The sequence below is a fragment of the Numida meleagris genome, chromosome 3 (assembly GCF_002078875.1).
Source record: "Numida meleagris isolate 19003 breed g44 Domestic line chromosome 3, NumMel1.0, whole genome shotgun sequence".
In the NCBI taxonomy this organism is placed as follows: Eukaryota; Metazoa; Chordata; class Aves; order Galliformes; family Numididae; genus Numida; species Numida meleagris.
The window spans coordinates 18,142,636-18,168,983 of NC_034411.1; the positions used below are offsets into that span (position 1 = coordinate 18,142,636).

Genomic DNA, 26,348 nt, shown 5'->3' on the forward strand with positions numbered 1-26,348 from the left:
GCTGCAGTGGGAAAGACATCCCTCCCTAAAGACAATCTCCTTCCTTTGCCATTGGGCTCAGCCTTTTTCAGCTGTTCTGCATGAACTGCAGATGGCTGCACCTGGGTCAAGTTGTTAGCAGGCAGAGAGGAGGTTAGAAAAGCTCTTTGCTGCATGCAGCTTGGTGAGTCAGAGGAAGGGAGGCCTTTTGGAAAGAGCAGTGGGGCTAGCTGAGAACTAAGCAGCCTGTGCTACTGACAGTAGGATCTGCATGATAATGCTGGAGTTCCACTGAGTAAGTGGAGTACGCAACCTAGGATATGGCAGTCCTAAGCCTGAGGGGAACAAAGGAAGACTAAATTCAAGACGAGTCTTCCCCTTTGTTACTGTTTGCTGGTGCCTTGATCCTGCCTTCCATTTCCTTCGGGGAGAAGACAAGTCCGAGGTTCCTGTCCCACCCACTTGGCAGATGTAGCCTATGAGTGCTTCACACTGGGACAGTTGTGGAGGCAGTGTCTTGTATCCTCACAAGGTCTGCTAGCCAGTGCTTGTGGGAAGGTTCAAAAGCACTCCTAGGAGCTAACAGGGCCAAGACAGGAGCTGTGAGGTGGATAGGAAAGTGCCCAGCAGGCTGGGAGCACCTAGGCCTCAAGGCCTGACTGGTGGCAGCAGGGCTGCGTGCTCCCAGCAGGCTTCTCCTGGGGAAAGGAGGTTCAGTGGGGAGGACAGAAAGAAATCATCTCTTGGCAGAGTTAAGGAGGCAATCAGAGATTAGGAGTGGCTAATGGCTGGCTCATTAGCAGGTGTCTATTTTCCTGTGGTGCGTTTGCCCTCCTGTAGGTACAGAGGTGTTGACCAACACCAGGTTTACAACAGCGGGAGCACAGCCTGACATCAGGAGCTGATAGGAAAGCCATGGATTGCACAGAGCACGCCTGGGCATTCTGCTGGCAGTGGGAGGAGTCATGGTGCTCCCAGCCCCCTGGGACCTCCTGCCGGTGGGGGGTAATGTTGGTCAGCTTGCTCAGCTGAGCACCACACCTGCTGAGGGACTGCCTTCCTCTTAAGGGGCCCTGCATGTCTTCAGGCAGGCTGAAGGTCTCCTGGTTTGATTTGAGGATTGTTCAGGCAGCATCTCTCCCTGAAAGGCCAGAGACTAAGGCCTGCAGCAACCCCTGCTTGGAGCTACCCGCGTATTAGGTAAGGGATGTTGTGAGGTGGAGCAATTACACATTGCAAGCACTTGCTGAGCAGCGTGCAGGTCTCTCTAGCTCATGTTCTCTAGGGTGGGGAAGCCTGGCAGGTGTGTAATGAGCTGCAGCTGAACCTAATCAGTGTGAGATGCAGAAAACCTGCTGGTGAGTCAGTGGCTGGTCTTTTTGTGCCTTTGTGAAGACAGCATGTTGGAGTCTACAGAAGTACAGTCCCTGGTCTCAGGAAGTCTGAGCTTGTGTTGAGTTTTGTTAGACTCAGTCAGGCTTAGGCCTGTCATCAGGAGTTTCTCTCCTGTTTGTTGTGTTCCCAGGCAGTGATATTGGATTATTGCAGTGAGCTCCTGCCTTAGGATTGGCTTCATCTCGAGGACAAGGGAAGACGACTTGAAGGTTGGTTCCTAGCGATAACTGCGGCTGTATCTGTGATAGGGAGTGTTTGGTACAGCAAGAAATATTTAAGGGAATTGATATGAATTAGGGAGTAAAATTAAAACACTGAAATATAAACTATTTCTACCAGCTGAAAGTACTAAGCGAGAGGTTAAATGTAATTTGACTCATGTGCTTGACTTTACATTTCTTGCTGTACCTTAGCTCCTTTGATTGTCTATATATAAGATGTGATGTAAGAGAGCATGGGTTTATCGTGAAGATTTATTTGTCATGGAGAGGTGAAGGAGCTGTCTGGCACTTGAGGTTTTCGTGTCAGGTTGCGCTTTTGGCACACAGTAGAGCATTTGGAGAAGATCGCAGAGTGCTGTGGTCAGCTGCTATAAGGATGGACAGAGGTTGTCTGTGATGCAAGGGCTCTTGAGTAGAGAGCCACTGGGTTTGTAAGGTCTTGTTCTAAGGCATGTTTAGGTGTACAGCTTCTAGCAGAGTTATAGTAGAAGCTGCCCTGAGAACATGTTCTGATCACTTGTAAAGTTCATTGGGGTGATGGAAGAGGATGCTGGAATGAAAAATGGTGAGGTACTGGCAGCTTGATCGAGGAATTGCCTAGAGGTGTTTGTTTTCAAAGGTTTATCTAGCAGTCCTGTATAGAGCTTTGGCCCTGGTAGCAACCATCTGAGAGCTCTTGTGAATGCATGCAGCTCAGGAATAGTGCTATGCATGTGCCTCAGTTTGCTTGGCCCTGTCTCCTAATACTCTGACACCTGAGACCAAATATTTTGCAGCTCCTGATAGTATCTTGTAGCGATTGGCTTTCAGTGGGAGTTAGGAAGGTGCTAAGGAACGTTCTACCTGTGCTGTTCTCTAGCTGCTCTGGGGTGGTGTCCCTGGTATTGTCAGTGGGAATTTGCAGGCAGTGGATGGGCTGCTGCCATCTGACTCAGCTGAGTTCCTGCCTGTGTTGTGCGTCTCAGAAAGCCTGCAATAAGAGCTTGGTTGTTCCTTTGCATTTTTTATGCCTGTTGGTGCGCAGTCACAAATATATAGATTTTTCAGTCTAGGCAGATGAAATGATTACAGTTCTGTATAAAGCATGGTATGGTTGCAATGCATGGCATTAGGATTCTTCAGGATTTCTTCTCTGACCTTAAGATGTGCCTATGTGTATAAAAAACCCTGTGGAAGCAGAAGGTGAGTAACCAACTTTTACAGAGGTGATGTTCCTCTTGTTTTGTTGGTCAGAGATGTGTTTGGTCACGGAGCAGAATGAGAAACAGAGAGCCAAGGACCCAGGGCTTCTCGTGCTTTACTAATGCCAATAATCTGTTTCTTAAAACTTCCACTGATTGCTGAAAAATGTTGCAGTTGGCCGAAATTTCACTAGCTGAGCTCCTCCTCCTTGAAGTCAAGGCAAACTTGGTCCCCAACGTGCTTGTTTCTACTGTATGCACCGAGCAATTTTTGCTCCAGTTAAGTGACACAGAGGTCTTATTAGTGCCTTTCTCTAAACCCCTTTTACTACTGCATGAGCACCTGCAAATGGCCCTTTGCATTTTAGCTCTAGGCACAGTGCAATGTGTGCCAACAGCGTTGCTGCCAGTTTGCCATCCTGTGTTTAATGTAGCTGTGATTACATGGAGATACGTAAAGGGAAGGTGCTGATAAGCAGCCCAAGTTCTCAGCAGAGAAATGGCACCAGAATAGCTGTAGTGTTGTTTCTAATTGCAACGGATGAGCAGCCTGGCTCATTAATCCTCCCTATCAGCAGCACATAGCTCGTCTGCACCAGAATAGCCCTGATCTCAGCAAACCTACATCCCACCCTGGGCTCCTGTTTTTGACGTATTTGGACAAGATGAGATCCAGCACAGCCTGGCAGGGACTCTGTTTGGCTGGGCTGCCTTGGACAGCAGGGATGGCCCAGGACTTGCAGTGCTGTGTGCTCTAGGAGATGACTGGGGTACAAGCCCGACAGGTGCTGGCAGGGCCTTGCTGTGCAAAGACTCTGTGCTGTGTTGTTCTTTTCTCTTTTTAGCTTTCTTCTTGGGCACCTGCACAAAGTGTTTCTGGAGGCTACAGCTAGCACTGCTAATGAGCAAAACCTGTTTTCTTGCTGTCCTCAATGACTCCAGTTAAATCTGTGTTTGCAGAAATTTTCTCTCAGGAGACCATGTAAACTTCTGAAAACTGAACCAGATGCTTGTGGCAGGAGCAGGGCTGGGTCAGCTGATGGTGGATGCTATGTGATGGAAGGAAGCTATGCAAGGACAGGGACTGCAGAGATGGGGCCAGTACAGGTGCAGTGGTGCTGATGTTTTGGCTGCTAAATGGTAATTCAGTCTAAATTACTCTGTATTGTGCAGGCAGATTGGTTTCTGGGGCAGGCTAATGCCTGCTGAAGGCTAGGAATATTTTTTGTCTATTTTTTTCATTTTAATTGCTTACATCCTACTGGCTTTGAATGCTGAGGAAGACAGCAGCATCGTCTATTATGTGCAGCTGGGTGGGGATGGGCCAGCTGCAACCACTTGATATGCACCAGCCTGGCTCAGCATGGGCTTCTGCAGAGCCAGGCCTTTCCCACCCAACACCTTGGGAAGAGCTGTTTCTAGCAAGCCAGGCTCTTATGTCCCTCTCAGCTGCATTCCCAGGATGACTGGGCTGGATTTGTCTTGATAAGCTGCTGGGGAATTAAGTAAATGAGCTTCTGCTACCTTTGCCTTGCTTTTGCTAAGATGACTGTGCACTGTACATGAGGAAGTGGAGGAATCATGACATACACAACCCTTGCTCTGACAGATTGCAGTATGGGGAAACTGGGCAAAAGGAGTTCTGGATTACTGTGAGATTCCAAAGAGATACTCTATAGACAGTTAGCTTCTTTAGCCTCTCCTATTCTACGTATTTGGCTGAAAGATCCTTTTAGGAGCACTACAGGTGCACAGCCTGCAACCATAGAATAAGTTTTCTACCTATTAAAATTCTCTTTTCTATTTCAGTTGGAGATGGTATTCCTCTTTGCTTCCTTTTTCATTGTTAAGATGACAAACTTAATGATCGGAGGGTGGAGAGGTGCTGAAGCAGTGGAAGAAATGCATAGGGAAAACTGGATGCAGAAGTGAAGAAATAACTCCCTTGGGCTTCGATATGATGCGGGGCCTCTGCTGTGTGGTGAGATGTCAGGAATTGATAGCTGGGCTTCTTGGGGTGAGCTGCGAGCCAGGGAAAGAAAAGGATGCTGTGAGCTGGGTACAGCAAAACAAAAATCTTTTTTCACCCAGGGCTTTGATATCATTGGCCTGTTTCAGAGTGACCTGGATAGGGAGTTTCTACATAGCTAAAATTCCACTGCAGTCCCTGTCTCTGGGCAGTGGAGAGGCCTGAAATAAGGTGACATGCGGGTGTCCACCTGGGAGGGAAAAAAAAAATCAGTGTTCTGAAATACGGCTGCCTCTTGTTATTCTGCTGGTAGAGCTGGGGGAAAAAATAATGAAGTCTCCTGAGCCCTAGTGCTGATATGATACATACAGAGAGATCTGGAGATGTTTTGTGCATGTCCAGTGGTTTGAGCTCCTCCTGGAGCTTTCAGCTTGCCAGTGAGAGCCAGAGTTAGCTGTTACTGCTGGTCAGACAGTTGGGTCCAGTAGGCATCCCAGTACTGGACTTCCAACCCATCGGCAGCTTTGCCCACCTGGAAACTTTCTAGACTTCCATGCAACCCTTTTGCCATGAAGGTTTGGTTCTGTTGCCTCAAGGAGGAGCCATGGGTACTTCATCATTATCCTGCTGACTTCATCAGTCTTGTTGCATTGTCAGTGCACTCATTATGAGAAAGCTCAGGTTTCAGTTCCTCATAACTTTGCTGAACTTCAGCTATTCTGGACTAAAATTTTCCATGCCAGGTGGGTGTCAAGGCTAAGCACCCCTTTGTGTTCAGCTGAGGTTGATTGACTCTGTTTCCCTTCTGTTTGTAGATAATTCTCTTCTAACTTGATCTGATGGAAAATTCTGGGATGATGTTTTGATTTTTTTCCACTTTCTGTAGGAAAATGATAATCATTACTTTTTTTTAGGAAAATGATTCATTTCATTAGCAGCAAGGGAATTGCTGAAATACATAATTCTAATAAAGTTTTGTTTAGGAAATAACTGAAAAGCCCTTTTGATAAGGTCAGATTACTTCTCTTTGACCTTTTCAGCAATGAAACCTTTCAGTTCTTCATTCCAAGAAAGGACTTGATGTTCTGAATATGTATCTAAAATGAAATAAAGTTGCTGTTGGAAAGAAAAGCTTTGACTCTTGTCAAAACTCTTCAGTTTTGCAAGTCAACCATTTTTGATGTGCTGGCAGTTTTTGAAAGGAAGGTGTTTCTTCCAGTGGGTAGTGACAGTATCTCCTGGAGAATGTCATACTCTCAGATAGCAACTATTGCAAACTGTAAATCTGAGTGGAGGGAGGAGCTTTGCATAATTGTCTTGTTTCACAGACTTCTAAGTGGTTGGAGCCAGCTCAGAGAAGGTTCTGGCCCAGCCTGACTTTGGTGGGAGAAAGAAGGAGGCTCCTATGCTCTGTTGGTAGAGCTTGTCTTTGGGCAGCTGGTTCTGCAGCATGGGTGATAGTTAAAGGAAGCCTGTACTCTTGTTGTGTCCATGCTTATGGCTGACATCACTTGCAAGGCTGCTGTCACTGCACCTGTCAGGTAGAGCAAAACTATTGTTAACATCTGCGAAGACTACGTGTCTGCAAAGAGAGATTAAATGGATGTGTGTCCCTGGGCTGGGTCTTAGTGTGAAGATGAAATTCTACTTGTAGTCACGAGAGCTTCAAAAATACTGACTCACACTTTGATACTGACTCTTGGCATATCTTTGGACTGCATCTGAGGGTACAACTCAGCTCGGCCCCCCTCGAACCCATCAGCTCCAAGCTAACACCAAGAACATACCGTGCTTCCAAGGGCAGTTTTATGTCTGTAGCAATGCCATGTTCCTGCTCTGAGGGCCACAAGCTCCTTCAGCTTCTTTCCCAGAGCCACCAGCCAGCAGAGGGGTTGCATCAGGGGGATGCTGTCCCTGATCTGGGATCTCATGTGACACTGTTAAGAGAGGTTTCCTTGTTTCTGGTTGTCTTTCTGTGGCAGCAGACCTCTATGTGCTAAAGTATGATCTATATACACCTATAAAATGTTGGGAGGGAATTACTCATGTTTCAGGGCTCAGTGCTCCTTTGCACGAAGTGTGGATGGAAGAACTTAGGCTGTGGTCCTTGAAGAGGAGCTGTGCCCTAAAATGCAAATGCTGATGTGCTTCTGCATCTGTCCTGAAAGTATCTAAAGAGTGTTTGACATTGCATATGGTAACAGGATAGGAATGCTTATTAATGTGAGCAAGAACATATATGTGTTTGTGAAATAATGTTACGCAACTGAAGTCAGTGTTGCGCTCTGAATTACCAAAGAGTAATCCAAGAGGCAGGGAGTATGAAAGTTTGTGTGCTTGGAAGCCAAAGGCTTCATTGTGACTGTGACTGACTTGTTCAGCTCAGTTCCCCCACCTCTTGGCTGTGCCAAAATCCTTGTGCCTCAAGTGTCGTGCTTTTTCCAAGCTTGGATGAAAGCGTATTTTACCTATTGCAAGCTACTAGTCGGGAATCAAGGTGTGTCAGAATATCAGGCAAATGATAAGTGTGTAACATGTGTATCTCATAACTTAGAGCATTTAATCCATCTTTGGGAAAAATATCCTGGTTTTCTTTCAGTTGTATGGCCCCTGTGCCTCTGTCCTTAATTATGCTGGGTCAAGAACAAGATGGTTTGTAACTATGATTAAACTCTTCCTGCAGAGAAGTAAAAATGATACGCCAAAAAGGGATTTAAATATCTTGGGAATTCAGATATATATATGCTTTTTTTCTTTAAAGAGCGCATGCATGTTGCTTTCAGAGTAGCTGCCAAGGAACTTTTAATTTTACTGATGAGGTAAAAAGTAGAATCCAAAGTAACTTTAGGAGAAATATTAGTGGAAAAATGTAAATTTCAGAATGTAATGTCCTGTTTGCCAGAAGTGTGCTCCCCTACTTTTGGTTTTGCATGGATGAAGCTAGGATTGTCTACTTTGAATTGTTTTACAGGAATTTATCTCTTGTTCTTGAAAGTTGCTATGAACAGTTTTCCGGACCCATGATCACAATGCTGGCAACTTAATTTCCTCAAAGCTCTCCTTACAATTAGCAGCTTGAGTAATTCCTTTAAGAAAGTGAAAGATGAACAACCTTTGTGACCTGGATTTTCTGCTCACTTTTAAATAGTAACCTCAAGAAAGGTGTATTTGTATGATTTATCAGAGAACTCCCCTTAGGTCTTATCTGACTATTTAGCGTGGCATAGGCTAGTTAGTGAGAAAGGGTGATGTTTTTATAGCTCCCCGTCTAACATCCAGGTGTTGGAGTTCCTATTTTCTTTTCTTTTTACTGTCTTGGGACTGATGTGGAAAGGAAATCTGGAGATCATTTGTAAGGAAAAATCTTTTTTCCCTTTTTCCTTAGGTTTCCCTCTGTTCCCTGCCTTCTAACTTTTGAATACTCGATTACTCTGTTCCAGCCAGAATGCAGTATTTCTGAGAGGAAAAAAAAAAAGTCCTTCTTTCCTTTCTTATCAGCCCCACTTTAACCCAGAAAATAAATCAGCAAGAGTTCAAATTCCAGTCTAGTTATCGAAACCACAATGTTGGAATGATTACAGAATAAGTCTGTATCTCTGTACCCATGCTTTTAAAATTACTAATTTTGGCAGTTCAAGCCAAAATTTGTGTACATATTTAAAAGTGTCTACTTATAAATCTAGATTTTAAGTTGTGTCATGTTTAGCACCAGTTTATTTATCGCTTGCTTGCTCCATCCCTTTCTGCACAGATGGTGCAGACCGTGGCTCGTGCTTACAGTCTGACCCTCCTCAGTCCACCAACAGCATTATTTTTCCCTCTGCTGGTACTTCATACTGTTTATCTTGCTCAGCTTTACTCCTTCATCATCTTCTCCTTAGCTGACCCTGAGGTTGAATACCACAGCAATAACCTTCCACAAACAATTCACTAGCCTGCTTTCTGTCATCCAAACTGCATACTTGCTGCCTGATTGACTAATTTTATTTCAAGCTTATTCTGTAATTCTTTAAGGATTTTTTAATCCAAAGAAGGGGATAATCATTAAATGTAGTTATTTTATTAATACACTTTCTTTTTAACCTTAATTGTATTAAGTTTTTTTATATTAATGCTATACTGTGATCCCAATAGCAACACTGAGTTTTGAAGTTTGAATGAATAACTTAAATTACCTTCTAAGTTGCAAAGAAATACATCTCGTTCCTTACTTCTATGATTATGACCTGAAAATTTCCAGCCCTGAAGATCCATGTTCCTGTGCTCTCTTCCCTTCCAAACGGAAAGCATGGACTTTAAGTTTCTACTTGAGAAACTGATTTGGCTTTGAGTGTCGACTCTGGCTTCTGGAGCTCAGATGGCTCAGCAGAAGGATGATGGGATAAGCCCATCTGCATTGTCACAGAATCATTAAAGTTGGAAAAGACCACTAAGATCATTATGTCCAACCACCATCTCATCCCCACTATGCCCCACCATTTCTTTCTGAGAATAAATTTTTCCTAATCACCATCAGGTCACTTATTCAAACCCAGTTCTGACAAGTAGGTTCCAAAAGCTGAGAGACAGCTGTGAAATGCATCACTTGCTTGTGAATGGATTTCAGCATCAGGAAAATGCGGTCGTAGGTTGGAGCCTGCGGTTCTCAGTTTAAAACAAAACAAATCATTCTTTAATATGTGAGCAATTTCATGAGTGGAGGATCAGTCTGCATAGCTTTCATTTAAAGGCATTGTTGTTCCTAGTCTGTGTGCGTAGGCAGGGAAACTGAGCTACCTTTCCTTTTATTTATTCTAAGTTAATATAATGCTGTTGCCAACCTGGAGGAAATTCTTTGGCAATAACACCCTCAGTGATCATTTGCACTGAGTGTTATATAAAAATAACAAACAAATTTGCTGCCAAAATCTATAGAAGTGTTTTCATAAATCCTAAAACAAACCCAGACCACAGTAACTGCCTCCAGGCAGAACTGAGTGGCACAAAATTTGGGTGAGAAAGGTAAAGTAAATATCTTGAATGAAGCAAACTTAAATTGTTTTGAAAGTAGCTTTCTGGATAGTAAGAACCAAGTCCCTTCTTCACGTCTGTCCATGGGTGATTGTGAAGAGAGGGAATTGGTCAGGAGGCCGTGGATTAGAGCTGGGCTTGCACAAGAGGGAGCAGTTTTATTGACAACAGTGAGGGCAAGCAGTTGGGAATGAGAATTTCTACCAGATAAAAGGATGCGTTGATGCAGTTATTCAGCATTTGTGAATGAGCTTGAGCCCAGGATGTCTGCACTGTACCCAAAAACATCTGCACTAAATACTGTGATAATTGTTCTGGTTCACACTGATGTAACTGTGAGCTTTTGCCCTCAGGATACCACCAACAGTAACATTTTTTCAGGGGCAATAATGTTTGGAAACCTGCTGGTAGATATTTCTGTTTTGGTGTGTTCGGTGGGAATGTTTGTCTAGGACTACTGATAGCAAGGGAGAACTGGAGTCTTGTAGCACCCAATAAAGGAGGAATGAGGCATCTGTGGTCACTGGGAGTTTTAAATAACATGATAGTATTCTTGAGGTACAGGAGCTTCGAACTCAGTGGACGTTACCATGTGGCTTTGAGAATGATGTGCCTATGAATGACAAAAAAAAAACCAGCTTTCCCAGAATCAGTTGTTGGTAGGAAGACCCTCAAAAGCCAGCGACCAGCAGATGACATCACTAAGTCTGAGGGCAATGTGGTTCCTGGGAAAGGTTTAGCAACTAATTATTTTTTTTTTCTGCCTATGCAGACACTCTTTAGGGTCATTAAAGCACATCCATTGCCTCACGAGGTGGAAGCTTACCAAGTCCCCACGTACAACTCAGTTGATCTGACGTGGGGGTTATGTGGGACTCTTGCTGATCAAGGGGTACTGCACTTTGTGCATTTGGGTTCCCTCACCTCCACAAAGATTTCTCTTTCTTAAAAGTATGTTCTCACAGTGGACAGGAGGCAGCTGTGAGAAAACAGTGAGTGAGTTACTCGATGCATCTGGAGTATTTGTGGATGGAGGGAGTGATGGAAAAGCAAAGGAGACTGAGCTGTCTTTCCAAGAGCAGTGAATGCACAAGGATGCAAAGACTTCACTCCCAAAATGTGTTAAAACACTACATGTTGATTTGTAAAAAATATTTGAGCTTCAACAATACAGGAAAAGAGATGTGATGCCCTCAGACAACTAAGGAGCTTTTATTTCATTGTCATCACTAAAATGTATCGCGGGGAAAAAGATGCAGTGCCCCTAGATCTGCCTGTGCATAGGGATCCAGTTATATATAGTAGCTATCAAAGATTAAAGGCTCCAGGTACCTACAGAGGTCTGTGCGTGGCTTTGTGTATATTAGTAAACACTGTTGTATTGTAGGAAGTTAATGAAGCCTTACCAGTGAGAAGTCAAATGTGTGTGGGTTAGTGACGTAAGAATGAGTGAGGTTTTTCTGTGCTTACTTACATAAAACCAACTCCAAGTACATGTACGAAGGGGATACAGCATTAAATCCTAGCATGTGGCATTAAATTGCAGCCTGTTATGGTAGTGGTTCTTGAGCCTTTCTGGTAGGCAGAGCTCCGTGTCCCACCTCACCATAAAGAAGTGCAGTCTCAGCCCTATTTGCCCCCAACCCTGTTAAAGAGTCTCAGGAGAAGAACGTATCTATTTTATGTATGATGAGTAAATTCCACAGAGATGTAGTCCTAATATTGCTCCAGGCAGCCCTATGAAAGTGCTGCTGCAAATAAATACAGATGCCTTATTTTTTTTAATGGAAAAACTGTTTATCCGTTAGATAGTGGGAATGTCCTGCCTGGGACAGTGGGAGCTCTGTGCTCTGGGCTTGCCCAGTGGTGTTGGAGATAGAGCCCACGTGGATGCAGGTGGGAATGCTGGTAGCAGCTAGAGAAGTTTCCAGCAATAATCCTATGGGACAGTAAGGCCTAAGAAGAAGCAATGTCAGTAGGGTGCTAAAGGTTTTCCCCACTGAGAATTCCTGACTTTAGGGGAGGGGGAGGAGAAAAAGAACACATGCCAAGTCATTCTTCTGACAGGGGAAAGCAGTTGCTTGTGTTCTCCTTAGATGATTCCCATTCATCTAGAGGAAGAGCTGGATTTTAAGATTAAACATAACAGCACCCTAGCTAATCTCTGGAGACAAGGGGATGTCATGGTAGCGTGGCCAGTGGTATGTGTCTTGTGCCACACAAGAATGCTTGGCTTCTCTTTCATTGGTGTGTGGAAATATATGCATTGCATGGTGTAGAATGTCCCACGCCCATGGGCAAAATCTTACCTTTTTGTTGTGTACCTCCCATGGCAAAGGAGATGCTAAAAAGGCCATAGTGATGGCCACAAGATGAGGGCAGTCTCACATAGACACAGGTGGGATGCTAGGGCTGGATGAGGGGTTGGAAGGACACAAGCTGTAGCACGCCACGGCAGAAACAGGTAAGAGTGAGCACTTGAGGCTAATCCAGGCTGCCATGTAATGTCACACTGATGTGCACAAGTGCATCCCGCAGAACATTGATCTGGCAGCTTCGGGTCTGCCTTGTGCACGCAAAGTTCAGGTAGCTCAGCGCGCTGTGTTCCCCGTTCCTCTCACAGAGATGAAATGTGTATGTTTGTATTACTGGCTCTCTGGCATTGTCTGCCTGTTTACAAACCGTGCGCTCTGTGATTTTGTGTGTATTAACACTTGGCAGCTTACATAAATAGGCTTGTTGCTGATACACAAAAAGCAGTGAGCTCCAGCTTCCCAAACTGACTGCTCCACTAACAGAAATAGAAAACACTTTTTAAGTCCTTCTGACTGAGTGCTGCACTGTGAGCCACTCTTTTATAGTAAAAATAGCACTTCCTTACTGAGTCTTCTGGAGTGGCTCTTTATCTCTGCTTTTGCCCCCACTTCTATGCTTAAAAAAAAAAAAGGCTGATTAATTAATCAGACTTTTCTCAGCATAAACAACAAGGATTTCTGGCAGCCAATCTGATATTGCTATCTTCACGCTGTCTATTGACATTTAGGGAAATCAAGCTACTTGCAAAGGACTAACTGCTGGAGGTTTAGAGCAGGGGAAACGATGTGTTAAATATTAGGTTCTCTCTTTGTAGTGACCTGATTTTCTTTTTTTTTTTATTTTTACTGAGTAATTATGTGATTGCTTGACATAATGTGAACTGATGACTTTCCTCCTTTCTCTACCCATGCACCAAAAGGTCAGCACATAGCATTGTGTTTCAAAACAAATATGAAGAATCTCATCTGTGAGGCTAGATTTTTTTTAATAGATTTATTCCTTATTTTTCTTCCTGCTGTGAAGATATGCAGGGCACCGTATGAGATGGGGTGCAGCACGGCACCATAGTTGACTAGCCCAAAGGCAGGATTTTTGTGATCAAGGAGCAGGCCAACAGGCAGGTAAGCCCAAAAAGGCAGCTCTAACTGCTAGGGGAGCTGAACAAAGATGGCTGACCCCACTGTGGGGAACAGGGAAGGCTGTGCGCAGAGCCCCTGCCTGCTCTGACTTCTTGTTTGCCTCTGGAAACTTCAATGCCAACTGGCTGCAACTGGGCCACTGCCTCCTGGGATATCATGCCATGAGGCATGGGCATGGTCCAAACAGCAAGAAAGGGGCATAATGGGGATGTAAAGGAAGGTGTTGTCTGGTTGGGGAGTCCAGGTTGAGGAGGAGAAAGAAACTGAGAATCTCCAAATTTTATCTCCCATAGACCTTTTCTCAGTTAAAGGTAGGCTTGTGTATGAGACTTTGCTATGGACCTGAGCCTGGACTCAGATGATGCAGAGGCCACACAGGGCCATCACAGGGATTCTGTGCCATTTCATTTTTACTTATTTCCTTGGTCAGTCACTTTTATTTTTTAAACCTCCGTATCAACTGGAAATTCTGCTCAAAGCTTTTGGAGCTCATTCCTTCTGAAAGCTTTGTTTGGGAAGATAGAGAGGATTGTTTTGATATCTCTGTGATAATCTAGATCCTCTATCAGTGTGACTTACTAGATAAGGCCCTTGTTGGGTATCAGGAAGTGTGCACTATGTTCTCATCTCTGTGCTGACGTATTATGCAGCTTAGCGAATCATTCTGCCTTCTCCTGCCTCTCCTTTCTCGCTTGTAAATTGAAGCTGATGATGCTTGCTGCCCTTTGTAATGCACTTTAAACCTGCGTAAGGAGATAGGTATGGATGATCAAAAGAAAGTCTGATTGTACTGTACATCAAAAATGTGATTTATTACATGAGTTCTGCTACTGGAAAGCTTGAATTTATATTTACAGTGGTACAAATCTGAAAGCTTGCTGCCATCAATGCAAGGCTTTACATTGATTTCAAAAGGCATTAAGTGAAGCTGTATGTAGAGACACAAGCTTTTTATTTTACTTTTTTTTTTCTGCTGACCATTGTATTTGCCATTTGCTGAAATGGCATTTAGTTCCCTTGAACTATCAGAAGATATATAGCAGATATAAAATAGCAACCTCCATATTTTATTTTCATAGCAGAGGAATTCTGAGAAAACCGAAGAGGTGTCAGCTGTGGCTGGGGCATAGGGCTACCATGGGCTGGGGAGAAGGCCTTCAATCCATGACAGTTAAACTGAAACTTTGTCTTCCCTGGCAGTGCCCAGGCTTTACTTAACTACTCACGCAACTGTTTTCTTCTGTGTGTTTTCTGGCTCCTGACTTAACTGAATCCAGGCAATGTGCAACTGGAATTAAAAAGTGTATTCTCTTTCCAGTGTCCCTTTCTCAGAGCTGTTCCAATTGTAGAGGACTGCTGATGAGTCCTTTCCCTCATATGTGGTACTTTATTTACCCCTTCTCTAGAACAACTGCAGTTAACAACAGGAACAGTTATTCGTGAAGTTTGATAAGCATCTGTAGCATTTCCTCAGGCTCCAAAATGAAATGACTCTTTTCATCGTCACGTTGGGGCATATCATAGATAAGAGACAACAATAAATACATTGGGCACCACAAGTTTCCCTCTAGAAGTCATACTGTAATATGGTCTGCTGCAAATTTATTTTTCTGTATCTCGTGCATGTTTCTGACAAAATAATGTGGTCTTCCTTTCCATCTCTCTGCCAGAACTTACCTCTGGCTTCGTTTTGCTAGTCTGGTGTTTGAATAAGACAACTGCTTCAGTGAAAATTTATCTTACTGTTGTATTTATCATGACCTGCTTTGCCTTTCATCTTTCAAAGAGGGCATTGTTTCCAAGTTATTTCCATTTGAACATTGCGTGCTTAAATTTGAATGACTGAGTCAATGAGATAAGAGTTTTCAGTAACTTCTTGATAATTCATGAGCTGTGCAGTGTGTTTTATGAACATTTGGGGACAAACTCTGAACAGCTTAATAGCATGGTGTTACGTGGCCAACTCCTCTGTAGAGCAAGAGGTGACAGCTCGAGTACTGTGACCAGCACAGTTCATGGCCTAATTTTACGACCAGCTGTAGACCATGAATTCACTTGAGAGTAGCTGTAGACATGCAGCCCTCTTCAGAAAAAGAAGCCTACTGTACTTCTGAAAACTTGTTCTGTGTATTCTCAAAACATATCAAAGACCAGTTAAAAGTCCATTTCTAAGGTCTGTGTCAGTTCATCATTTTCTTTTGCCTTGGCCTTTTCAGATGTTGTTGCTAAAGAGGAGTTGGAACCAGCAGAAATCAACTTTAGAATTCAATATTTGGTTCAAGAGACCACTCCTTAAGCAATCAGCATAACAGGCACACAAAGATGTATCCATAAGGAGATGCTGTGAAGGCATGCCATAGCACAGAAACCTCAAAACAGATTAAAAGCACCTATTCTTGGGAGTCTATATTATCTTCCAATTTTAAATTGCAGTTTCGAACAGAATTTGTTTGGAGAATTCATACATGATCAGCTCTTGTGTTGTAATTCTCATGGCAGCTCCCCAGGAGGAGTGGTAATGCACCGCTGATCTGGAGCATAGCTTTCAGATGCTGCTTTTCATTTTTGCTCTAAGATTTCCAGGGCTGATCTGTCACAAGGTATGGGATGTGTGATCTCCATGATTAGCTGTTCTCCTCTTGCTTTGTCTTTTATTTCTAGAGTGAGTTTTCCTAGCTTCCTCTTGCATCAGCTGGTTCTTGATATGCTTTTGGTTGCTGAATTTGAGTGATTAGTTACGGCAGTTGTGAAAGCTGATGATTAAACTGTGATGAAAACATTTTAATGTTCTTTTCCATAAATTAAATAGACTGAATTGCTTACATCCCTCATTTCTACTCTTTTCATTATTCACCAATCCTTTTATAATTTTCAGCTGCTTTCTAGACATGTGGATACCAGAATGGGGCACAAGTGTAGCTGCAACAAAGCAAAGTGAGCAGTCGTTTCGCTTCCTGATATTCTCCTGTCTGCGCACTTCAAGTTTATTGGCCATAGTACGTCACAGTGGCTTAATAGTTGCCCTAAACATTAGTGTTTTCTAAAAATTGCTGGTTTCCAGGGGAGCGTGGCCTGAATGAATTCCCCACTCAGGAGAACAGAACCAAATGGTTCTCTTGGAGCAGGAGCTACTTTCCTGCTCTCGGCTAACCAGCAGTTCAGACCCTCATGCATTAAAGACTGCCCTCATTACTTCCTAGTCTTCAAATCCCTGTCTTGTTTGTAACCCTTGATCCAGAGTACTTGTTTGTGCTTTGAGGTCACTGATTTAAAAAAAAAAAAAAAAAAGCAGTAAATAATGGAAGGTGAGGGCTGATTCTTACAGTGTCCCACTAAAATCGTGTGTTTGGAAACAATCTGTTATTTAGGAGTGCAGCTAGTGATCTGAGGAACTGCAGGAGAGTGAAAAACACTCTGTCAACTCTGTTATGAAGCTTCACATCAGCCATTCTTTTGTCTTGGTCTAATTTTGACTTCTTTAGTACAACGCAGACATTCTTGTCCTCTCCTAGAACTTCCCCAGCATTCAAGGAGTAGAAGATTCACCCTCAGGGATCTAAATAATCCTCTGGACATCTCTTTTAAAACTTGACTCTGCATTAGCTTCCATTGAACGCTCTTCTGTTATAAAAATAAGAGTATTTCATCTCCATATGCAACACATACATGTTTTTACCTATTTCTGTAGCACTGAAATATCTGTTGAATACTCCTGCAATTCCTTCAGGACTGCTGCTAACTCTGGTTCTGTATCACTTGCTTTTCTTCTAGAATAGAGTGCTCATATCCAGTCCTCTTTATTGTGCTAAATTCCGGTTTTTTCAACCTTCTCTTACTTTGTGTTTACATTTATATTACTGATTATTAACTTCACCCTTGGCAAAGTATTTTAGTTTGAGCTTCTTGTTTCAATCATATGTTTGCTTGCTTTTCCTCTTTAAGCCAAATGATTTTATAATCACTGAAGGCTTTCTTGGAATGTGGCATCTTCATTTCTAGGTTATATAATAAAATGCTATTAAACATAAAAATACGAGTTATCATTTTTATGGTTTTCTCTTACTGTCAAATGTTCTTAACTGTATGACATGGCAGGAAATAGATTAGTGATTTGGACTCTATTTGTCATGTTCAAAATGAATAGCTAAAGCATGCTCTCATGCATTGAAGTAACCATTTGGTTTCTGTTCTAGCTTTGCGTTTACTTGCTATCTGCCAGATCAAGTCAAGATACGGTGTTTTCAAGTCAGGAAATGGTTGAGATTGCTGTTGATGATTTAAAATTATGGCCAACTTACGCTTCTGGCAGGTTGACATCTCCAAAATAAGTTCCTCGTGCTGAAATTCTGTCCATAATGCCTAATGAGAAAGCTGTGTTAGAGACAGATGCTTGGGGAGCTCATTGCCTTGCTCACTGGCATGGTTTGGAGATATGTGGGAGATAATTCATTAATTTTCCCTGTATTTTTCGTAGTATTGACTCATGTATTTGTGTTTGTTGCTGGGGTGTCAGTGACAACATAGTTCTGTACTTGACAGAAAAAGCTACTTCTTCCAATTAAAACTTCTCTGTATGAACAGTAGTAGCCAAGAGCAGTCTTTGCTGTTTTCCCTAGGCTGTCTGAAATAATTTTCCATCTTTCTTTATTCACTACATTCTCTCTAATAACCTGCTTCTGTCTTGCAGTATTTACATGTAGTTCCCAATAACATCTATAATTTATAAACCTTACTTCCAGAGCACTCAAATGCATCAAAACAATGTCCAAAGAGCGTAAAGCAGTCTTCTCAGCTTTGATATTTCTTTATTTTTAGCTGTTTTCCCCATACAGAACATTATGACATTTGGTTGCAGGAGCTGACAGAAAATTTCCAACCTGCGTTGCCCGAGACCCTAATGATTATAAATTTGTATATTTGATGCTGACTATTCACTGGGGCCTGTCTGCTGAAGATTTCACTGATATGCTAGAAAGAATCACTGCTGAAAAAAAAACTGCTTTTGCTAGCTAAATATTTCAGCAGCTGATTAAGATAACAATTCTCCTTCAGCCTTTTTGCATTGCTTTCTAGATATGTGAGATTTGTTTAAAAACAATGAAACAAATAGTAACGAAAGAAATATTTACTACATCTCCCTTCCTGGTATTAGTTTCTGTTAGCAGCCCACTTGCTCTCATTGCATTCTTTTATCAGTACTTCACATTTTCAGGAAAGACGAGAAATGGTACCAACAAAGAAGCAGAGTCACAGGATGACCATCTTCAGACAGGAGATGAGTAGCAGAATTAGAAAAAAAGGGATTTTTCTAACCCAGTGTATACCCGGCAGTCTAGGTATCTTCAGCTCCTCATGCTACCAAGAGCTTCTTTGTCACAAGCTACAAGGAGAAAAGACCAGCAACAGCAGGATGTACTTGGCTGCTAGCAGGCATTGCTGCTGGCTGTGGGGAGGTCAGGATGCAAAGCTTCCTCTGCTCAGTCCTAGCATTTCCAGAAATTACTTTGTGTGATACTTCCATGCTTCCCAATCCCAGATCACTGTCAGTTTTGTCGTACTCACAGGATTTCAGTGAGGAGTTGACTGCTGAGGGACAACTCCTGTAACATCTGCAGCACCTAGTGATTTCTGTGAAAAGGGCTGGGTTTTGTTTTCTGTATTTCTATTCTTGTCTTCTGTATGAAACTTAATCTAAAGCCCTTCAGTAGCAGCAAAAACTGCCAGAAGACTTCTTTGAAAACTTTCATGAGATCAGACCTTTCTTAAAGATCTTTTTTAAAGCTAAAAACATCTTTTGGCTTCATTGGAAGTCGAAAGTCCTAATGGCTATGCCATGTATTCGGAATTCCTGGGGAGGTATTTTTAGACCTGCAGTTAATACTGCAAGCTTGTCAGCTCTCCAATGGGTGTTTAAGGTCTTCTGAAGACTGTTTGTGCATTGGCTTCAGCAGCTTGCTGATGTAATGTGATGTATGGTGTGCCCAACTCCTGGGCCAGTTGGCCAACAGCTGAGCAGGAAGCTGAAAGCAATGGGTCCATGGATAGGAAAAACATTTTCTGGGGATAGGATACTAGCAGTAAGTGAAAAGGAGAGAGTTGGGTATTTGAGCCCATGGGCAAGGAGGGTACAGAGAAGTGATTTTGATGTTTTAAAGGGATGTTAAAAGCAAGAAAAAGAGAAAAGGCTGCATTAAGTAGCACAATGTATCTGCTAGAAGCTAGATTGACCTGGTTTGCAGCCTCTTTAGTATTTGACTACTTGCGAAACTAATACATATTTTTTTTATTTTTAAGATGCGTTCTGTGTAGTAGGGCACATCCCACTATAGAAGGGACACAAAGGAAAGAATTTGGGTAATTAAAAATGGGGGGAAAAAAAAAAGAGGGATGTCAGGCCACATGTGGATGATGTGATCTGTAGTGACTTAAAATGATAGAAATTTCTAGGGTGCCTAAAGGCTCCTACAATATGTCATTACCTTGTTCAGTAAGGCACATAGTCCCAAAGAGACTGAGTACTCTCACCTTCATTTTGCAGTGTCTGCATCCATAGTGGTATGGGAGATGCCTGCAGTCCTATGGGTTCATGCCCATAGCAGGGGGTTGGACTGTAGGTGATCCACGGTCCCTTCTAATCCGAAACATTCTATGACCTTATGTGAAAATTAAATCTCTAAGAAAGGCTTTCTTTAAAGAAAGAATATATTTGGCATGTTTTTTAGCAATTGATTTTATGGGTTCAAGGATTATAAAGAAATGGATTTAGCCAGAAAGATAAAGCTTGGACTAAGTGTAATGTGACTAAATCCCATCTGAGACTTTCCGTTACCATAGGAGTATGAACTCCTATTGTTTCTAGTAACTGGATGCAGTTTCTTCCTGTTTTGGTGAATGCTGCAAAACATCATTCTTCTACATATGTTACAGACCCAGTAGTGACACGCTTACATTTTCTGTAACATTATTCAAAACCGTAATGGTGACTAAGCTTTGGCTGGAGAGTCCCTGCAGCCACAGGGAGCACAAGAGCCTGTGCAGGTTCAGCTGCAGGCCCTGTGTGGGGCTCCTGGGCTGGTGCTGGGTCTCAACTATTTCATACTGTGGCTTTGCCAGAAAGATGAGGCCCATCAGTCTTGCTTCTGGTGGCTCCTCTCCTTGATGAAGTCGCTTTGACCTTAGCTTAGCTGTAGATTTCTGGTAGGATTTTCAAGAGGATTTAGTCATATTTGTCCCTTTGCATTCAACTCTACTTGCTTTGGACAAAGATAGGCATCTTCAGGTCTTTGCTCCTGATGTGTTCCCTGCCAACACCTCCTTGTGCTCAACCCCGGCCAGAGAACTGGCTTTGGAGACACCTGAAAGGATGCATCCTGGGAAGGGAAAGCACTATTCCTAGCTCTTGGAGCTGGGAAAGTATTTAAAAACCTCTGCCAGATTATGAAGTTGTATTACATAAGGCTTGAAAAAGTGCAGATTGCCTTTCTTCAGCTAATCTGTCAGCCATCTGCTGGCTTGCCGTTGTTTCGCAGCAAATACAAGCTGCTTTAAATTGTTCTTTCAAAGTTATTTTTTTGATTTAATTTTATTTAACTGAGTGTTAACTTAGTTAAATAATGAATGTTAGTTCATTTGGTGTGTGCTTGTTGAGGTGAGAGTGCCCAAAGAAGGTTCAACAGCGTGCTGTACTGCATGCCTCCAAGCCCCCAGGCTGCTAGAAGCAGCTCATCAGGCAGAAGAGAACCCCTATTTTAGCAGATTTATAAAGTCATTTTCCTCACCTGTCTTGCTGCAGTTCTGCTCTCAGATGTTCCATTAGGTTTCCTGGGCCGGCCGTGCCTGGTACTGGTGCTTGGAGGGAAGCTGTGCAGATCCAGTTATTGGGCAGCCAGCAAGCCAGCTGCAGTGAGAAACATCATAAATGTCACTAATTTGGAGGGCTGCTCTACAGCTACAAGTCACTCCAGCTATGTCAACCCTGCACCTATTTATAACCCAGCAATCTGTCACTGGGGGCTTTCTGCAGTTCTTTGCTGCATGCCACATGGGTTGTAATGCAATAGCTGGGTTTATTATAAGATTTCCTCTACCACTTTTTAGAAATGGCAGGTGCAGTGTTTGTAAGCTCTGGTAACAAAGTGTAGGTAAGGAGGGAAGCACCTGGAAGGACACTTCTGTTACCTGTGCCTTTGTGCCAGTTGGCTCTCAGCTGAGGCTGAATATTAAATATATTGGTGGAGATAGGTCACTCTTGCAACAGTGAACTTTTACATTGTACTTCTGTACTTTTTTACTTTTTCCTTTCAAAATATAGATAGAGGAGGTAACATCACTGCCTGCTCCTACCTAGAGAGTATGCTATGTAAATCAAACCTCCAGTTGAAGTTGATCTTGGGGAAAGAGTAACTAGTAGGAAAAAAAACAATGTGAACAGTTTCATTGTGGAGGTTCTTGCTTTTCTGTTCCCACCTGCAGATGAGACTGCTTGGAGGAAATGAGATCTTCTGTTCCTACAAGCATACAGAAACTGAGTGCAGCAAGACGGAAGACCCAAGACCTGGACACTCAGTGTAGATTAAAAGCAGTTAAATGCTTTTATAAATCTTCAACTGCTTCCTTTGTATAGCGCCCATGGATTCAAAGCTGATGTGTGGACTTGTCCAGGCCAGAAAGAATCCTTCACGGCTGTTTTGCAGAAATGGAGATGTTTAAAAGCAGTGAGTTGGAAAGGCAGTATTTCCTGTGCTTCTTGGGTGAAATGTGCCATATAAACAAGATAGAAAACTGAGATTCTGTGTAGGGGTAGGTTTCCCAAATGATAAGCATTCACCCAGCATGTCCCTCACATTTGCTGTGCTGTGCAAGGGCACTGTGCTCTGAGTGATGCTAATTATGCCCACCGGTGCCCAGCTCAGCTCCCACAGACAATGCTGCAGCTGCTGCAGTCCACAGTAGTGCTCACTGATGCTTCTAAAACAGGAACCACTCTGGTCCAGGAACAGCTGGGCATGGCCCCAGATCTTGTGCTGAAGGTAGACCCTCGTGTGCAGTGCCTCAGGACATGGAATATGCTGCACCTATTATTGGCGGTGACTTGGAGGGATGGCAGCTTACTGGATATCCCCCATGTGAGACTTAGAGGGTGAAGGGTAGGCTATTTCGTGTAGTGCTGGCTGAGGGACAGCTGCAGCTGTCCGTGCCTGCCATATTATCTAAGGAAAGGTCCTTCAAAAAGGCAACACGAAACAATGATCCTTGATTTCTCCTTTTATAGGCCAAAGCTTATAGCCTGAGTGTAAATTCAAAAGGGGCAAAGACTGGTGGAGGTAGCCTGGGAGCAAGAACCTTGGGGGGGGGGAAAAATTCTGAGACTGGGACATAACAGGAGAAGGATGACAACATTGGAGCAAGTTGCTTGGAGGAAACAGAGGGGCTGGGAGGGGTACAGAGTACATGAGGGCAAAGCTGAGACTTGAAAAAGAACTGAGATGAGCAAGGAATGAGTAGGGAAGAGGGACTTGAGCACTTTGTACACTGGCTCTGGAGTGGGCTGAGCCTTTGTCCTTTGTTGCTAGAAAGCAGCTGCAGAGACTGGTGGGATGACCTGGGTCTCTGCATCCTCTGCTATGCACCATGCTGGTGGCCCTCTGCAGCTCTGAGGCAGGTATCTCCTCTCGGGTGCTCACGTCTCCCTAAATCTGGCTTCCAAGGCCAGCTGCGGGGTGCTGTGAATGAACGGTGGCACCATTTGGTCACTGAGATCTAGGAAACACAGGGTGTGGGAGGAGAAGGTATACTTCAATAACTCCTTGTTGAACAGAGCACAGGCCAGGGAAAAACAAAAAAAACAGTATGGTACCATATAGTTAAAGAATCTGTTATAATGGACAAGGTTGCCTTCATTCACCCATCAAAGCAACTTTGAGCACTTGGATTCATAGCATTGGTGCAGTTTTCTAAGTATTTTGAGACGTAATGTAGCTGTGAAATGCAATACAGCAAATGAGGACAATTACTTCTGCCCACCTTGTAAATTCTTAATGAGATTCCAGTTGGTAAATTGATGTCCTGCCCTTTCAGTCCCCTTGTGCTTATTTTCTGGCATGATGCAATTCCACTTCAAGAAGGGTTTCCAGCTGCAGGGAAAGCCAGGCTTTAATCCAGGCAGACATTCTGACCCTCTCTCCCATGACATCTCTTCCAAGCAAATATTTTTGTAGTTTGGCCTTTCAAAGCAGGCAAAGAAATCAGTGAAAATATGATCCTCTCAGGGGCATGATGTCATCTGTGTTGTCTCATAAGATGTCATATGGCGTCATAAAATGGCAGTAATTCATGGTGTCCCACCTGGTGCAGCAGTGATGTGATTTCCTCCCACCTGTGAAGTCTAAGGGTGCAGGAGCACCAGTTGTAACAATTTCTAATGAAGTTTTTATGCTCAGCTTTAATATTCCCCTTTTTTTCCTGGTTTGCCACCACCTAAACATTTTGTTGTCTAGAAAATGGGGAAAACCTGTCCATTAGAGTTGAATGCTGAAGGCATGTGTGGAGAGGGGACTTGGTTTGCCACGTGCAGGTGCTGGAGGGATCCAGCACAGCTGCTCATTGCATTTAATGGGAATTGCAAAGGGACCAAACTTGGACCTAAAACAATTAGAGATTGGCAGTGGCATGGCCCCAGTTCTGGAGTTCAAGGGGCATTTGGACAGTGCTCTCAGACACTGGGTTTGGATTTTGGGTGGTGCCATGTGGAGCCAGGAGTTGGATTCAGTGATCCTCATGGGTGGGTCCCTTCCAGCTGGGAATATTCTATGAAATGGTCAAAGATTGCTCTGCTCTGTGTTTACCTAGTTTTGGTAGGGTGTAAGAAAGCAGTTTCACTGTGGTGACTGCAGGAAAAGAGACGCATCTCACTGTGGGAAGAATATGGATGAGGCTGTTTCTCCTCTTCCTGGCTATGTCTCTTGTAAGATTTCTGTGGACAACTGCACGTTCTATAGAGAAGAGGATGTTAACTTCTTAAAACTAACAAATCTTGTGTGACTTTCCCAAAGGATTTTTTTTCCTGCGGAGCTTTTAAAATGCGGTTTTAATTCAAAAGAAGGCTTTAAGTCCCATCAGTCCTGATAAATGCTTCAAACTCTCTCTCGGCTCTAGATCCTCACGGGGATGCTCATCTAGCCCTTCCCACTGCATCTGGCTATTTGATAGAGAGCTCTTTCCTTCACTTGCCCTTCTGATGCTGCTGCAGTGTCAAGGTGGTGGTAGCTCCTTCCCTAGACAGTGCACTTGAAGTTTAGTGGGATCAACGTTCAGAACCTGCTTTAGAAGAGTGCTTGTCAAAATGCTACCGAAGACGTGACCTTCAATGTAACATCAAACTTCAGATGAAATGTGGGCCTGACAATGTGTCAGAGTACAGTAGCATAAATAAGATGTTGGCCATAGGTCTCCTGATGACAGATGTAAGTGTAAGTATAAAGTGTGCTTTCTAAAAATACTGTACATGTAGAAGGTGCCAGCTATCAGAGTGTGCCATAGATAACTGAAAGAATAAAAGCAGCATCAGCAAAATTCATTGTGAACGTGCAGCATTTCAGGGCACCTGGATACTGGGGATCAGCTGGGGATGAAGTGGCACCTGTATGCAATAGATCTCTCTGGAAAGGCATGATACGGGTTGGAACGTCAGGCTGAGGATTATATCTGGAATGTACATAGGCATGAACCCTAATGAAAATGAAGTGCTACTTTTTTCACTGTTGTTCCTCATAAAGGAGAGTTTTTTGAGGACTTCCTGATTTCCTATTCTCTGCAGTTTTGAGATGGTTCTTTATTTGCTGTCAAGCCGCTCCTGTGTTGGGTGGTGGTATAGATGTTTGCCTATCAATTAGTCCAATAGGAGATGTGGCAAACCACTTGTCTCCAGTGTATATGGGTATTTTTTAGAACCAAATTCTGATACCTTTGATCATTAGTTCTTTTCTGCTTCCCTATTCCTCTTGGTTTTACTCATACTACTTGGCAGAATAAGGTATTAGTCAGGCTGAGTGAAAGTGACAAGACCCAATCATCAGTGAGTGCTCTCTTAGCAATGTGGGGATCTATACTATTGCAGAACTGGCAGCAGAGGTCCTGATAAAAAAAAAAAATGTATGAGAAAGATTTGAATGAGTGTCTTACAGAGAATTTGAAGGATCCAGGCTTGGTTAAAGCAAATCTCTTTCAATAGCAACACAACCAGAGTGAAAATAAAAGCTGGCTGCATGGTCTACTCATGCCTCATATATATTTTTACCTTACAGTAGGAGATATGATTTATGAGTTCATTGTCCAGAAGGTTCTCTATTGCGTCTTCCATACTTCCCAGTGATCTTTACACAAATAACTTAATTCATAGTCCCTTTAACTACTATAGTGGTTTAAAAAAAAAAAAAGAGAAAAAGGGTAGAATTTATTAGCAACTTGGCTTTCTGTAAGGGCAGTTTTTACATACAACATGGGTAGAAGTTTCTCTAGATAGGTCTTCAAATTGGTCTCATATTGCTGCTCTCTGTCAGCATGAGCTACATTGAATTTTCAGTGAGATGTTAAAGACTGCAACCATAAGTTTGTTTTTTGTTGTTTTTTTTTTTTTGTGCCAAGAATCAAATGATCAGTTGTGGCTGAGAGGAATTCCTCTTCAGGGTGCTGGAGAGTTGCAATATTATACTGCTTCTGCTCTATAGGTCTACTGTTGATGCTGTAGATAAAGAGAGCTGTAAATGCAGCTCTACTGTTGGGCTTTGTGGTCCGAAGGGTGCGTACTCCTTCATTTCTCTAGGACCTAGCTTTTAGGTCCTAACAGTTCTGACATATCACGTGATACAGTAGGGTTGAAGCTGGTACTTTGATCTTCAGGGAAATGATGCTGAGCTATCCTTAGAGCATTTTTACTGTATGCGGGGGCGAAAGTCTAGTTTAGGGAAATGACATAGCAGGCTATCAGTGCTGGTGTGAAACTGCTAGCAAGTGGAGAATGGTGATGGAAAGTGTTAGGTGGCTTTTGCTGCCTCACTGGTTAGGCTGACTTGTTCCCTCACTCACATAAAGGAGAAGTGGGACCTGCCCTTGGGCTGCAGTGACAATTAGGCTCTGGTGC

The 26,348-nt window shown here is 43.1% G+C and overlaps 1 long non-coding RNA gene across 1 annotated transcript; it reads left to right on the forward strand.

Moving 5' to 3' along the window:
- On the forward strand, positions 5 to 22,514 carry LOC110397199. Its single transcript, XR_002437612.1, has 3 exons — positions 5 to 1,179; positions 1,505 to 1,583; positions 21,683 to 22,514. It is a non-coding gene; the product is annotated as an uncharacterized LOC110397199 (long non-coding RNA).